The sequence below is a fragment of the Mustela nigripes genome, chromosome 2 (genome assembly GCF_022355385.1).
Source record: "Mustela nigripes isolate SB6536 chromosome 2, MUSNIG.SB6536, whole genome shotgun sequence".
NCBI lineage: Eukaryota > Metazoa > Chordata > Mammalia > Carnivora > Mustelidae > Mustela > Mustela nigripes.
Genome location: NC_081558.1, coordinates 46,260,451 through 46,274,643, shown reverse-complemented (window position 1 = coordinate 46,274,643; position 14,193 = coordinate 46,260,451). Strand labels below are relative to the sequence as shown.

At 38.7% G+C, this 14,193-nt stretch overlaps 1 pseudogene; it reads left to right on the top strand.

Moving 5' to 3' along the window:
• Window positions 1-12,125: 12,125 nt before the first annotated feature.
• LOC132011512 (actin, cytoplasmic 1-like) lies at window positions 12,126-13,222 on the top strand (annotated as a pseudogene).
• The last annotated feature ends 971 nt before the right edge of the window (window positions 13,223-14,193 follow it).

Below are 14,193 nucleotides of genomic sequence, written 5' to 3'. Positions count from 1 at the left end.
TTTTAGGACAAAGTTAATGTGGGCAGATTGTACAAATGTTTTTAAATAGCTCATGGCGTGTGTGTGTGTGTGTGTGTGTGTGTATTTGTGTGAGTTTGTGTGTGTGCTCACACGTATGGGCATGTTCATGCACATTTGAAGGGGAATCTGTAACCTCTTGCAGAACTCTTGCTTTCTACTTTTTGGTTAACTTTTCAGGATTTGATTGTATCAGAGATGACACTTATGTAGCCTAAGGAGAAGAAAAGAACATAGTTCAAACATTTAATTCTATCTTCATTTTGCTGAAACTGTATTTTTTGTAGATTAGGATCTTTCTCAGAAATGGAACAATTTTTTTCAGGTAAAACAACCCAAATTACCTATTTCTCTGTTTAACTAGGTCAGTTTTGTAAGGACAAGAAAATTAGGATAGATACTCCCACTGTATATATTTGTTTCGGGGGCTTAGTAGAATGCATAGTTCATAGCCAACTAAAATTCCCTTGATATTTGGTGTGCTAAATGTCAAAGGTAAATGGCATTCAACTCTGCTAGAGAACACAGCTTATTTTTCTTTCTAATTTTGCATGCCAATCCAAGACACCTCCTGAGTTAGGGGCAGGGACCCCCTCTGTCATGTGGGCTCTGTGGTTCCAGGCACATCAGCAGATTCCACTCAGAAAGAAAAACAGGAGACGGGGACAAAAGCTCATACAAAGGCTCTCTGTGTCTCTATCTTATGTCAAGCCTTTTGAATCCTCATATCCCCTTTCCAAGTCTGCAGGCCCTGGTTGGGCAGTTGGGTTTATCTGTTTTTCCTCCATACCACATGTAGGCTCTAGGAATGTGTTGCTCTCACAGACCTTTTCTCTGCCTGTACCTTCTCTCCCTCTGTCTGTAACCATCTTTCTCTACTATAGCCTTCCTGTTTGTGGAATATATTCTGAAAAATTGCCTCCTGCCAAGAGTCCAGATGGAAGCAGGAGAAAAGTTCCTTCTATTCTTACATCTTCAAGGTGTTGTTGGGGGAAAGGATGCTTCTACTACCCATTCTCCCATTCTAGGAATGAAACCCCAGGTCTGTGGGGATGTGTGAACGGATGTGAAAGAAGCCCTCATTATATCTAATTCTCTTTTATTTTTCTCACCTTCTTAATCCAGCCATGAATGGTTTTGAAGGCTTTCCTTTGTGGTGGAAAATTGCTCTTGCATAATGTCCTATGTTTCTTACTCTGTTGCCTATAGGAAGAAACAGATGCCTTGAATTTGTCACTGGTTTTTAATATAAAGAGAAGCTTCTGTGACTTGGAAAACCTCTTTTCCTTCTCCTTGTTGTTTGGCTCTTACAGTTGAGACCTACTGTATTCATGATTATTACACTTTTTATGACTCAAAAAAGTCAAGGCTGAACAATGACTTCCTTATTTTCTGTCCTCCAGCAGTGATGTTTTATCCTCAGTGACTTGAAGGTCAGAAGGTCAACAAGACTTAGAATGAAAATGTATCAGACAATATTTGAAATGTTATTCCATCACGTCAATACTGCTAAAATCAAGAGCCATAGTAATGCCACCACCACAACTTTGCATTTGTGTGTCAGTTTACATCTTACAAACAATTTTCTGATGAAATACTTAAAACCTTCCACAATTTCTCAAGGTAGCTTTTTAAAATTGCCTTTTTTGTAAAGGGATTAAGACTCAGAGGGATCAAGAGGCTATTCCAAGGTCACCTGAATCATGATTTTCAATTCCAGACTGGAACTGTGGTATTCTGATTCCAAGTATTCTTTGCACTTCATCAGAGTCCTGATTTCTGGATCAGTAGGTCTTGTGGCGACTTCTCTGGGTCATTAAATTCAGCTTGATGCTTTTTGAGATCTATTGGGCCACTGCTCTTCAGTTCTGGATGGACTCCCTCCATGTTGAAGCTTGCTCTTCTAATTTTAGTCTGATTGTTGGCTGTTTTCTCCAACTCAAGTCTTGCTTAGGCTACAACAAATCTAAACCATCCTCCTGCCCTCAGCTAGCATTCCAGATCTCCAGCTGGGCTTCTCATCCATCTAATCCTCCTCTGACTATTTAATGTAGGAGATAATAATCAGATTTCTTTGATGATTAACGTAGAGCATAGTGAACATTGCCCCTTTCCAAAATCATGAGTTCTAATTTTGTGACCTAAATTTAGTATAGCCTTATATAGAAATCTTTACTGGTGTTTTGGGGACTGTTGATTTTAGTCTAAGAGTTAAAGAGTTGAATTAATGGTTTTTGCCATTCTTGGGAATATCAAGGATATATTAGCTCAGAGTAGACTGGGCAAAACGCATGTTCCTAAGTACTGTATCTTTCATCCAATGAATGTTACACAGTGAATTAATTACTTGGCCTTGATTCTGGTCCTGCTTCTGCTACTGAGTCACTGTTTTCACCATCTGGGCAATGGGGCAGTGTAGAAAATGCCTCTTTTGCCATGTGTTTTTGTATTTTACTATTTGCATAGAATCCATTTAAGTAATGGAAGTAATACTTAACACACAAAGTCAATTCGTAAATACGGCTCCAGAGCAATTACACATGATATATGCTTAAAACTCATTAGCTGCTAGGGACTTATTAACCCTGAAAAAAATAGGTTGAACTTAACAAAAAATGAATTGTGTAGTGAAAAAAAAAACAGTAGATCTGTGACCTACAGAATTAATGCCTTACTTTCTCTGATTACTGTTGTATTTGTCCTTACTCTTATGTCATAGAGAATCATAGAATGTAAAGATTTGGGGGATGCTTGTCTAAAGCTGACAAGTTAACTATTTCTCTTGGTGGCTTGTGAAGTATCCTTAATTAAAAGGCATCAGGAAACAGAAAAGCCAAAATCTTAGATGTTGGTGGCAACTAAAAAGAAGTGATGAGAGACTGGGAATTTCTAATGAATTCCTGTATCAGAAGGTCATATACCAAGACTAACTTTTATACAAATGGTCGCCAAAGATACAGACATGTAATTACATCAGTGGACAAAGCAACAAAAGATTGTGGGATCTAAAGAACGTATTATTATTTTTTTATTTTAGAGAGAGAGAGAGAGAAAGAAAGAAAGAGTGTGTTAAGCTAGCTGAGGGGAGGGGCAGGGGAGAGGGAGAGAGATAGTCTTAAGGAGACTTTGCTCTGAGTGTGGAGCCCTCTCCCCTGCTCTCTGGTCTCGACAGCTTAACTACTATCCCACAACTCTGAGATCATGACCTGAGCTGAAATCAAGAGTTGGACGCTTAACTGGTTGAGTCATCCAGGTGCTCCTAGAGGAAGTATTTTAACAGTGTTTTCTATCACAAAAAGGTGGATGTATTCAACAGAAATAATTCAAATCAGGAACTGGTTCCTACTCTGAGGCAGAATTGAAGAGGTGCTAGTAATTATCTCAGAAAGATAGAAACAACTCTACTAAGAACAGGATCATGATTTTAGTAAATCGGTTATCAGAATTATTTAACTTTTATGGGGGCTAGGGATTTGAAATAGATTGTGAATGAGAGAAAAACACTGTCATTTGGAGTAGTTAAAAGAATTAAAAATTTTTTGGGGCACCTGGGTGGCTCAGTCTGTTAAGTGACTGCTTTTGGCTCAAGTCATAATCCCAGGATCCTGGGATTGAGCCCTGTGGCAGGCTCCTTGCTCAGTGGAGAGCCTACTTCTCCATCTTTCTTTCCCTGCCACTCTGCCTACTTGTGTGTGTGTCTCTCTCTCTGTCAAATAAATAATCTTAAAAAAAAAAGAATTTAAATTTTTTTGATTTTTTGGAATCCTGTACTTTCTATTTTTCTTCCTTCAATTTGCAATAACATTTTGTTTTTATGTTTTATCTTTTAATTTGAGGTACAAAATTATGATTTGTTACATGCCACAATATAGTGCATGTGGTAGACACTCAGTAACTATATGTTAAATTGAATGAATAACTAAATCAATCAATAATTACAATACAAATATAAGGTTTATGTTATTGCTCTGCCTTGCAGTTTTGTATTTGCCATGATTTCAAACGACTTCACAGTTAACCTTTCCTTCTTCTTCTTTTTTTTTTAAATCCTTCATCTTCTATGTGTCTCTGAAACCTTCTGCTCCCAACAGGACCAATTTAGACAGTGCTGTCATTAACCTGACATTTTCAGTGAGTTATGCTTATCTGCACTTGAAGCTCTTTGTATAAAAATGGAGCAGTTTAATTAAGTTTGTTTAGAAGCAGCAGGATTTTGCATTGTTATAATCCAGCTACTTCTTTTTCTTGTCATTTGAATAAGAGGTATGATTTTAGTAGAAAAGAAGTCTAGGGCCAATTAGCTACTTTGAGCATTGAAGCCACCCTAGACAAAAAGCATTGTAGACCAGTGAATCTTTTTCGTTATTCCCTAGATAATGCAGTGTTCAGGTAGTGACCAGGTTATTTCAAGCAAAAGACACTTGTTTCTAGTTTATTGTTCAATCATGACAACATATGTAGAAAGGAAAGAAACATCGCATAAAATTAAGAGGACAGGGAGTAACAGATGCATGTAGAAAAGGCCCTGTGGCTTTGTAATGTTCATGTGAAACAGAAATCAGCAATACTGCCCTGTTGGTAAAAGGTACAGGTATTGGAAGATGGAAAGAAGAAGGTACAGAAATGAGATTATGTTTTGCTAGGGTCCATGTTCTTTCACATGTATTCTCTCATTTAAACTCCTTAGCAGCTTTGAAAAGTGGGAATTGTTAGCCATATTTATCTTGTTTATATATGAAAAGAAACCAGAATATAGAAGACTATAGAAATTGAAGAGCTGACCTAAATTTGAGCTGTTGTTAAGAAAGGCAGGATTTGAACCCAGGGCTGACTCCTTGTCCCTTCACCTGAAGCATCTCATACAATGAATCTTTCCCCCTTGATGCTCTTTGCAGGTTTCCCCTGAGTTTTCTTGAGTCTCTAGGTCAGTTTTCCTTAGAATAAAGTTTAATTCTCCAGTCAGAAGATGTGTATGTACCTTCATGGCTACCAGTATATACCTTTGTCCTCTTTGTCCTCTGGCCCTGAGTCAATCAAGGTTGCAGTCAGGGTCGTCACCCCTCTGTTTCTCCTGTCAGTTTTTACAGTCTGTCTTCCAGCTCCTGCTGAATGCAGGATTCTCAAGGTTTGATCTGTGGCTCCTGTGATTAGCTTCTTTGAGCCTGAATTCTGGTTCTTATTAGTCTCACTGTCTGGGTCACTACTTCTGTGCTCCCTGTGGATTTTTATGTTTTGTTTTTTAAATTTGAGACAGAGGGAGAGAGATTGAGACAGAGAGAGAGAGAACAAGCAGAGAGAAGGGTTAGAGAGAGAAGGAGAAGCATACTAGCATGCTTTCCACTGAGCAGGGAGCCCGACTCGGGGCTCGATCCCAGGACTCTGAGATTTTGACCTGAGCCGAAGGCAGAGGCTTAACCAACTGAGCCACCCAGGTACCCCTATGCTCCCAGTGTTCTAACTGAAGTTCTTGCTCCTTGTTCCCTGCATCCTCACTCTATGCTTATACTACCCATACTGTGCTAAAAGCCACACCCTGGGAGACTCTTTGATGCCTACCTCTCCTTCCCAACTGTGCTGATCTCTTGTCTCTCTCAACCAGGCTGCCTGCTTCACTTTTTCTTGCCAAGGCCCCCAGACATCAGATTTTCCTGATATGATGTACAGGAGGAGTGCTATTCCCATGCATAATACCGTTCCACAGGTCTATCCAGAGTCGCATAAAATCCAAAGTACACAAGCGGTTAGTACCACCAATTTGTATTCATTTCACATGGAATTCATTAAGATATTTTTTTCTGGTATGTCAGTAATACAGTTTACCAATTTTATAATCTCAAAATTATAATTTACATAGGAAAATCAGTTAACATGACTAATCTGATTTTTATCTTCACTTTAGAAGAGGAGTTATGCTCTACTAGTTAATGAAACAAGCAAGTATATATTATCAAAGAATAAACATAAAATGTTTTATTGTGATGATTATAAGACTTATAATTTCAGGATTTTAACTATTTTATCTGTGTGACTAGCATTACTACAAAGTTCACGTGTACTATCACATGATTTTTGACTGAGACATTGTAATTGTTGTGCCATTATTAGTAGCAATATTCTTGGAGTCCTCTTCACATTTGCCCTAGGTAAATGTGCCTGTACCAGTTATGCTTTCTTTCTTTCTAAAAGATTTTTTTTATTTTTTTATTTGACAGAGATCACAAGTAAGCAGAGAGGCAGGCAGAGAGAGAGAGAGAGGAGTTAGCAGGCTCCCTGCAGAGCAGAGAGCCCGATGTGGGGCTCGATCCCAGGACCCTGGGATCATGACCTGAGCGGAAGGCAGAGGCTTTAACCCACTGAGCCACCCAGGCGCCCCCCAGCTATGCTTTCTTAATCTGTGCTTGCTTCATTATTAAAGATTTATGCCTATATGAGAGAAAATTAAGTTATTGATAGCATGTGGTACAGTAATTTCTTAGAACAGTTCCAATTTCCAGTCATTTATTAGTAATAAGAGGATAATGAATTTTTAACACAAATGAGGGGTTGTATGTAATGTCCCAGGCTGTGGTGGTCCCTTCCTCTTTAATTCAAGAAAACATTTCAGAATGGACATGAGTGGGAGCGGATTTATTATAGGGAAGTCCACAAACATGATCATCTACTAACTTGAGGGTATTAGTATTTGTGCTATTACTGGAATCCAGCTATTTTTGATACTGCACTGTTGTTTGATGCTTTAGTACATCTTAATACTGTGGGTAAGAACCCTATTCTTGATATTGATATTTAAACTCGTGGCGCCTATGGGGGCACCTGGATGGCTCAGTCAGATGAGCATCTATTTCTTGGTTTTGGCTTAAGTCATGATCTTGGGGGCATGAGACTGGGCCCTACAGGGGCTCCATGCTGTGCCATGGAGTCTACTAGAGATTCTCTCCCTCTGCCCTTCCCCCAGCTGGTTCTCTTTCTTTCTCTCTCACTCTCTCTAAAATAATAAATAAATAAATAAAATAAAAATCTTAAACTCACAGTGCTTGTTAGAATTTTCCAGTTTTTTTTTTTTTTTTTTTTTCAGACTTTGGCCCTTGCCTCTTTTAATCTGTTTCTTTTTGTTAACCAGAATCTGTTGGTATACCATGTTGGAAAAGGATGAGAAACATAAAGCTAAAAAGTCGTTACATTTTTATTAATTCCTCCTAGGTAATATTGATCAAGTTAGGAATCATTAAGAATCTCTTGTATGTGGTCATTAATATTGTATTGTAGAAATAGGGTCAAAGAAATTCAGAGGTCTTATGAAGTTAGGACCTTAATTGAAAATCTTCAGCTGTAGGACCCTGCGTGTAACTCTGTATGTAAAAAACCTGTGTGTAAATCTCATACACGGTGATGTGGCATCCTAATACATAATGGTCGGAGCAGTCTTTCAAAACACAAAGTAGATTTCGTCACTTCTCTGCTCAGTAGCTTTCAGTGGCTCTCATTGCTCTCAGAATACAGGCAGAAACCCCTACCATTACCTGCCTGTTTACACTCATCTTACACTTCATTCATCTTCATTCTCTGCGTTCTGGACTTACTGTTCTCCTTTCAGTTTCTTGAATGTCACTGTCTTGGGCCACAGGAGCTTTATTAATGCTGATCCCTCTACTTGATGCTTTGACTCTTTTCTCCCCACTGAGTCATCTCACATCTCAGCCCAGGAATGTTGTTTCTGAACTCCTCAATCCACATCAGCCCCTCCAACTAAACACTGGTTCTTTATATTGTCTCACAGTTTTCACGATTCTGTGATGATACATTCACGTATGATTCTGTGGCTAGTATTTGTTTTTCCAACACAGTTTGAGCTCCAAGTAGGCAAGACTTTGTCTGATTTGTGTTCTTATTGTTTGTTTCCAGTGACTGGCACATAATCTGCTCTCAGTGAATAAATGAATGAACAGATCAAGTAAAATAAAACGAGTGGCTGGTGGCACATTTTAAAACTTGTTTGATAGTCTCCCTGGGAAGCAGTCTACATATAAACTTCAGTCAAAGGACATTCTTTGTGTACCTGAGAAGATGCAGATTCACTTTGCACTTCATGGGGAGCTACAGCCAAATCATTCTGTTGATTGCCCTTTCAACCAGGGATTTAATTTTTTATCTTCTGAATTGCTATTGGAGGGCAAACAGTTGCTGACAGGGTGAGAATTATTTTATTATAAAATAATTCTGTTTCTTTAGTTCTTCTTAGCTCTCGTTTTTATGATCTCATTTGGTCATCATCTCAGCCCTACTATAGAAACAGAGCTCACATCATTAACAAAAAATGAGGTAACTGTCTCCTGTTGGTGATGCGACTTATCCAAATCAGACCCTAAATAAACAGTGGAGCTGGGACTTAAACTTGAGTCTTAGATTTCAATCCGTGACCTAGCCTACCAGTACCAAGCTTTTTCCTCTCTAAGCAGATGTATTATTTGGAAAGAAGAGACCAGTGGATTTCCTTGGGTAGCCCCTTGCCCCACCATAAAGGTAAATGACAGATATCAGCATAGGCTGGATGTAGTTCCTATCACAAGTTTCAGAAGCTGAAGATCTTTTGCTCTCTGTTGATTTATCTAGTTATACAACTTGAAGAAACCTTTCTGGTTCCTGACTATAATTCTGTCATTTATCCTCCCTATCCCTTAAGTCCCCCTTCTAATTATTGAAATTCTCTCTCTAATAAACCAAACTCTACTAATTACTTTCTACTGATTTCTACTTTGGAGTTATGTGTGTTTTGGATGCATGATAAGAACGAGAAAGGACATGATATCTTTATTTTGGTCCAGTATTCTGAAATACATCAGTTGTCACTGTAAATCTTTTTTGAGGGCTTTTATGAACATCTTAATTCTTTTATGATTATAAAACTATATTATATAAAACATATAAAGAATAAATATAAATAATCCACATTCCATATTCTAATGATAACATTTGGCATAATCCCTCTCAAGAAAGTAAAAATTATGAAGATTTTAGCTTTTTTTTTCCTGGATTTTGTGATGTTTACGGTATTTTCAGATTTTTAAAATTGTAATTTATAGGAACTTATTTTCCTACTCTAAATGTTCCCTATTATACCTAATTTTGTGTTTTGTCTTAGTTTAGGCCCCAAAAAACTTGATCTAGCCCTGACAACCTTCCCCTTTGTTCATTCATCTCTAGCTACAGAGAGTCTGGTATCCCTTGGAAACACTAGGCACACACCCATCTCAAAGCCTTGGCTTGCTGTTCCCTTTTCCTAGGACGCTTCATGCAGAGATCTACATGGCTCCACTCTCTCACTTTCTTCAAATCTTTCCCCAGATATGTCTGTTTCAGTTCTGCCTTCCCTGATTACCCTTTCCAAAACTGCAGCCCCATACCTGCCTCCTTAATGCATATCATTCTCATAAAACTGCAGTCCTTCAAATGTAGAAGATAATTTACTTATTATTTGATTTTGTTGACTGGCTTTCTTCTTCTCCCCTCACAAAAATGTAAGCTCCACACAGGTTGAAGTTTCTTTTTACTTTTTAAAATCTATTTTGCTCACAGAGGTATCTGAAACCTTCAGAACAGTGTCTGGCACATAATAGATGTTCAGTAAATACTCGTGAAATGGATGGATGGATGGATAAACAAGTAAATAAATGAATGAACTACCAGTCAAAAAGTTTACTGTTTTATTTTAAGATTTTATTTATTTATGTGACAGACAGAGATGGCAAGTAGGCAGAGAGGCAGGCAGGCAGAGAGAGAAGAAGGGAAGCAGGCTCCCCACTGAGCAGAGAGATCCTGATGCAGGGCTTGATCCCAGGACCATGGGATCATGACCTGAGCGGAAGACAGAGGCTTTAACCTACTGAGCCACCCAGGTGCCCCCAAAATTACTATTTTGAATAGCTTTATATCATTCTATCATTTGAGTATAATTATCTAGCCATCCTTGCAATTTTTTAATACATATATTATTTCTAATATCTCACTATCATAAATTGTGTTCGGTGAACATCTGTCTCCAAATCTATGATCATATTTTTAGGATAATTACTTAGAAGTTGAATCATCAGATTCATGGCTAATAATGAAAAAATTTTATTTTCTGAAAGTAAAAGATAAAACTGGGAACAATAATAAAATAGTACAAAAGGGCTCAAAATAAAAATTAAAAGCATTATTTTCCTTTTATAAAAATGAACTCAAAATGGGCCTGCATATAAATGTAAAACTTCTGAGCTGATGTAGAACTTCTGAGAGATGACATAAGAGAAGATCTAGATGACTTCAGGTTTGAAGATGCCTTTTTAAATGCAGCACCAAAGATATAATCCATTAAAGAAATACCAGATAGTTTGGATTGTGTTAAAATTAAAACGTTTTTCCTTTCAAAGGAGGAAATATTTTCAAAGGAAATCTATGATAAAGGAGTGTTGAATTCAAAATATTCAAGGAACTTTTAAAACTCAGCAATAAGAGAATGAAAAATCTGGCTGAAAAATGGGCAAAAGATCTGAACAGTCAGACACTTTACCGAAGAAGATACATAGTTGGCAGATAAGAAGATGAAAAGATGTGTGGCATAATATGTCATTAGGGAATTGTAAATTAAAACAGTTAGATACCACTCTTAGGATGGCAGAAATCCAGAACACTGACAATGTCAAATCCTGGTGAGGACGTAGAGCAGCAGGGACACTCACTCTTTGCTGTTGGGAATACAAAATGGTCCAGCCACTTTGGAAAACAATTTGTCATATTCATACAAAACAAGACACACTCATACTATCTGATCCAGCAGTCGTGCTCCTTGATATTACCCAAAGGTGTTGAAAACTTATGTACACAGAACTCTGCACATGGATAGTTATCATAGCTTTATTTATAATAGCTAAAACTTGGAAAGAAACAGTATGTGAATTCATCTTCAGTAGGTGGACTGATAATTGAATTGTGGTATATCCAGACAATGGAATGTTATTCAACACTGAAAGGCAATGAGCTGTCAAGCTATGAAAAGAAGCATAGGAACCCTGAATACTTCACTGAGTGAAAGAAGCCAATCTGAAAAGTTACATACTGATGATTCTCACATGACATTCTAGAAAAGGAAAAATGGTGGAGATGGTAAAAAGATCAGTGCTTACCAGAGATAGAAGTGGAAGGAGGGATGAAGAGGCAGAGCATAGAAAATTTTTAGGGCAGTGAATAAATTATTCTGGGTAATATTATAATGGTGGATACGTGTCATTATACATTTGTCCAAACCCACAGAACGTAAAACACCAAGAGTGAGCTCTAATGTAAACTCTGGACTTCAGGTGGTGATGATATGTCCGTGTTGGTTCATCTGTTGTTTCAGATGTATCATCCTGGTGCAGGGGTGCTGTATGTGTAGGAAGTGGGAGCAGGGTGTAGATGAACTGCTCGTACTTTCCACTCAGCTTTGCTGAGAACATAAAACTACTCTAGAAGATAGAGCCTATGTAATAAAAAAAAGCTCCTCCACACCAATCCCCTCTTTCTACAGGCCCATTCATTAGATAAACTCATCTTTGGCCATTTCTCATTTCTCTTTTTAGTTATTCTGGTAGTTGTAAGATGCTTATATCTCCATCTCTAACACTTGATTTCTCAGCTTCAGGAAGTTTCTGTTGATGCTGTGCTAAGAAAGATGAGGAATTCAGCTCATGTTTTTTATACCCCTCCACTCATATTGTTTGCTATAATGGTTTTACTAGCAGTTTCCTTTGTAGCCTTTAAACTATATTTTGGTATCTTAATTTTAATATATTATAGACCTTGGGATAGCAGTGTGTTTGGCTTTCCTTTTCAGTACTTCACCATTGTCATGAAAGCCACCTCAAAGATTAATAAGTATGCTGGTAGTGAGGGAGGGATGCAGTAATTCAGGGCAACATTGAGTTAAAAGAAGGAGGGGAGATGGCACTCTTAATCTTAACAATATCAATTGGAAAAGATATGAGATGCTAACACATTAAAAAAAATTAGGGATCTTAGCAGTTGGCCCATGCTCAGTGTCTTCCTGCCACTCATTTTTCATGCCCACTGCTGCCACCTCCCCCATCACACTGGAAGAGATTTCTGCGCTTATCATTGCTGATGGCTCTGGTATATATGCAAGGCGGGCTTTGCTGGGGATGATGCTCCTCCTCTCCTGGCCATGTTTCTATCCATTATTGGATAATCCCTGGGCTCCAGGGCATCATGGTGGGCATGGGTCAAAAGACTCCTATGTGGGCAGAGGGCCCAGAGATAGCAGGGCATCCTGATCTTCAAGTACCCCATCAAGCCCAGCATCTTCAACAGCAAGGAGGACATGGTACCACACCTTCAACAATGAATTGCGCATGGCCCCCAAGGAGTGCTCTATGCTGCTGACTGAGGCCCCTCTGCACACTAAGGCCAACCAGGAGAAGATGACTCATCATGTTCAAGACCTTCAACATTCCCATCATGTATCTGACCATCCAGGTTGTGCTATCCCTGTACACGTCTGGCCTAACCACTGGTATTGTCATGGACTCTGGGAACAGGGTAACCCACACTGTGCCCATCAGTATGTGGTACTCCCTGCCCCATGCCGTCCTATGTCTGGACATGGCTGGCCAGGACCTGAGGGACTACATATTGAAGTTACTCACAGAGAGCGATTATAGCTTCACCACCACAATTAAGTGGGAAATCATGTGTGACATCACCAAGAAGCTCTGCTAGGTCACCTTGCACTTTGAGCAGTAGTTGGCCACTGCAGTGTTCTTCTCGTCTCTGGAGAAGAGCTATGAGTTGCCTGATAGTCAGGTGATCACCATGGGCAAGGAGTGGTATCCCTTTCCCGAGACACTCTTCCAGCTCTCCTTTCTGGGTATGGAGTACTGTGATATCCAGGAGACCATCTGGAATTCCATCATGAATTATGACACTGACATCTGAAAGAACCTCTCTTCCAAAACAATGCCATCTCGTGGGACCACCATGTACCCAGGCATCTCAGATAGAATGCAGAAAGGGATCAAATGCTGGAGCTCAGCATGGTGAAGATCAAGGTCATTTCTTCTCCTGTAGGGGCTCCGTCCTGGCCTCACTGTCCACCTTTTAGAAGGTGTGGATCAGCAAACAAGAGTATGATGAGTCGGGCCCTTCCATTGCCCACCTCAGATGTTTCTAAATGCCCTGCAAGAAGATGTGTATCATTTGCTGCGTCAGTTAATTCCTAAGTGTAGATATGCCCTGGCAAATGCATATACCTCATGCTAGCCTCATAAACTGGAATAACCTTTTGAAAAGAAATTTGTCCTTGAAGCTTGTATCTGATGTCAACACTGGATGATAGAATTGTTGCTGATTTTGACCTTGTGTTCAAAATAACTTTTCCCTTGGTATGTGTTTACTATCCTGTACATACCTTTGATTTAAACTCCTTGTACATGAGGTTCAGTCACTTCATGGGTAAAGTGAAAACATGTTTATGGAAGAGAAATCCATTCATGAGCACCCTCTGTAAGGTTGTTGATCTGCGTTGGATATTAATGTGTGAGAGCTGTGTATTCCAGGATTTCTCTAAGGCTGGCAAGATTTTTGAATCAATTGGCATTTTTATGTCTTGCTTGTCTGACAGGGTTAGGAACTCCTAAGCCTTAGGACCCATTTTCCTTTCTTATCTAGTGTTTTCCTACCGGAACTCTGTGGGTTGTTACTGCCTTGAGTTGGAAAACAGTTTGCATTTACACCTGTAAATTTACTCATCCTTTTAATTTATGTAAAGTTTTTGTACACAATTCTTTAAAAGATGACAGCAAATTTTGCTTTTCTACTGTCATGTGAGAATAAACATTAGGCTTCTAGCAACGTGTCATTGTGTGAGGAAAATAAAGCACTATAGTAAACTGGAAAAAAAAATCAGCAGATAGCTTTCTTTGCTTCTTGTTCCAACCTTCCACTTTCATAAGAAATGTGAGGGCATGAGGTATCCAAAAGAATATTATAAAGCATTTTAGTTTTAGGATTTGAATATTTTCTGTAGAGTTGTATAATAGTTAATTTAGCCATTTACTGATTGATTATCCCTGAGCGCTTTTTTGGAGGCCCTATTTTCTTCTTTCTTAGTACATTTTCCCTTACTGATCTTACCTGCGGTGT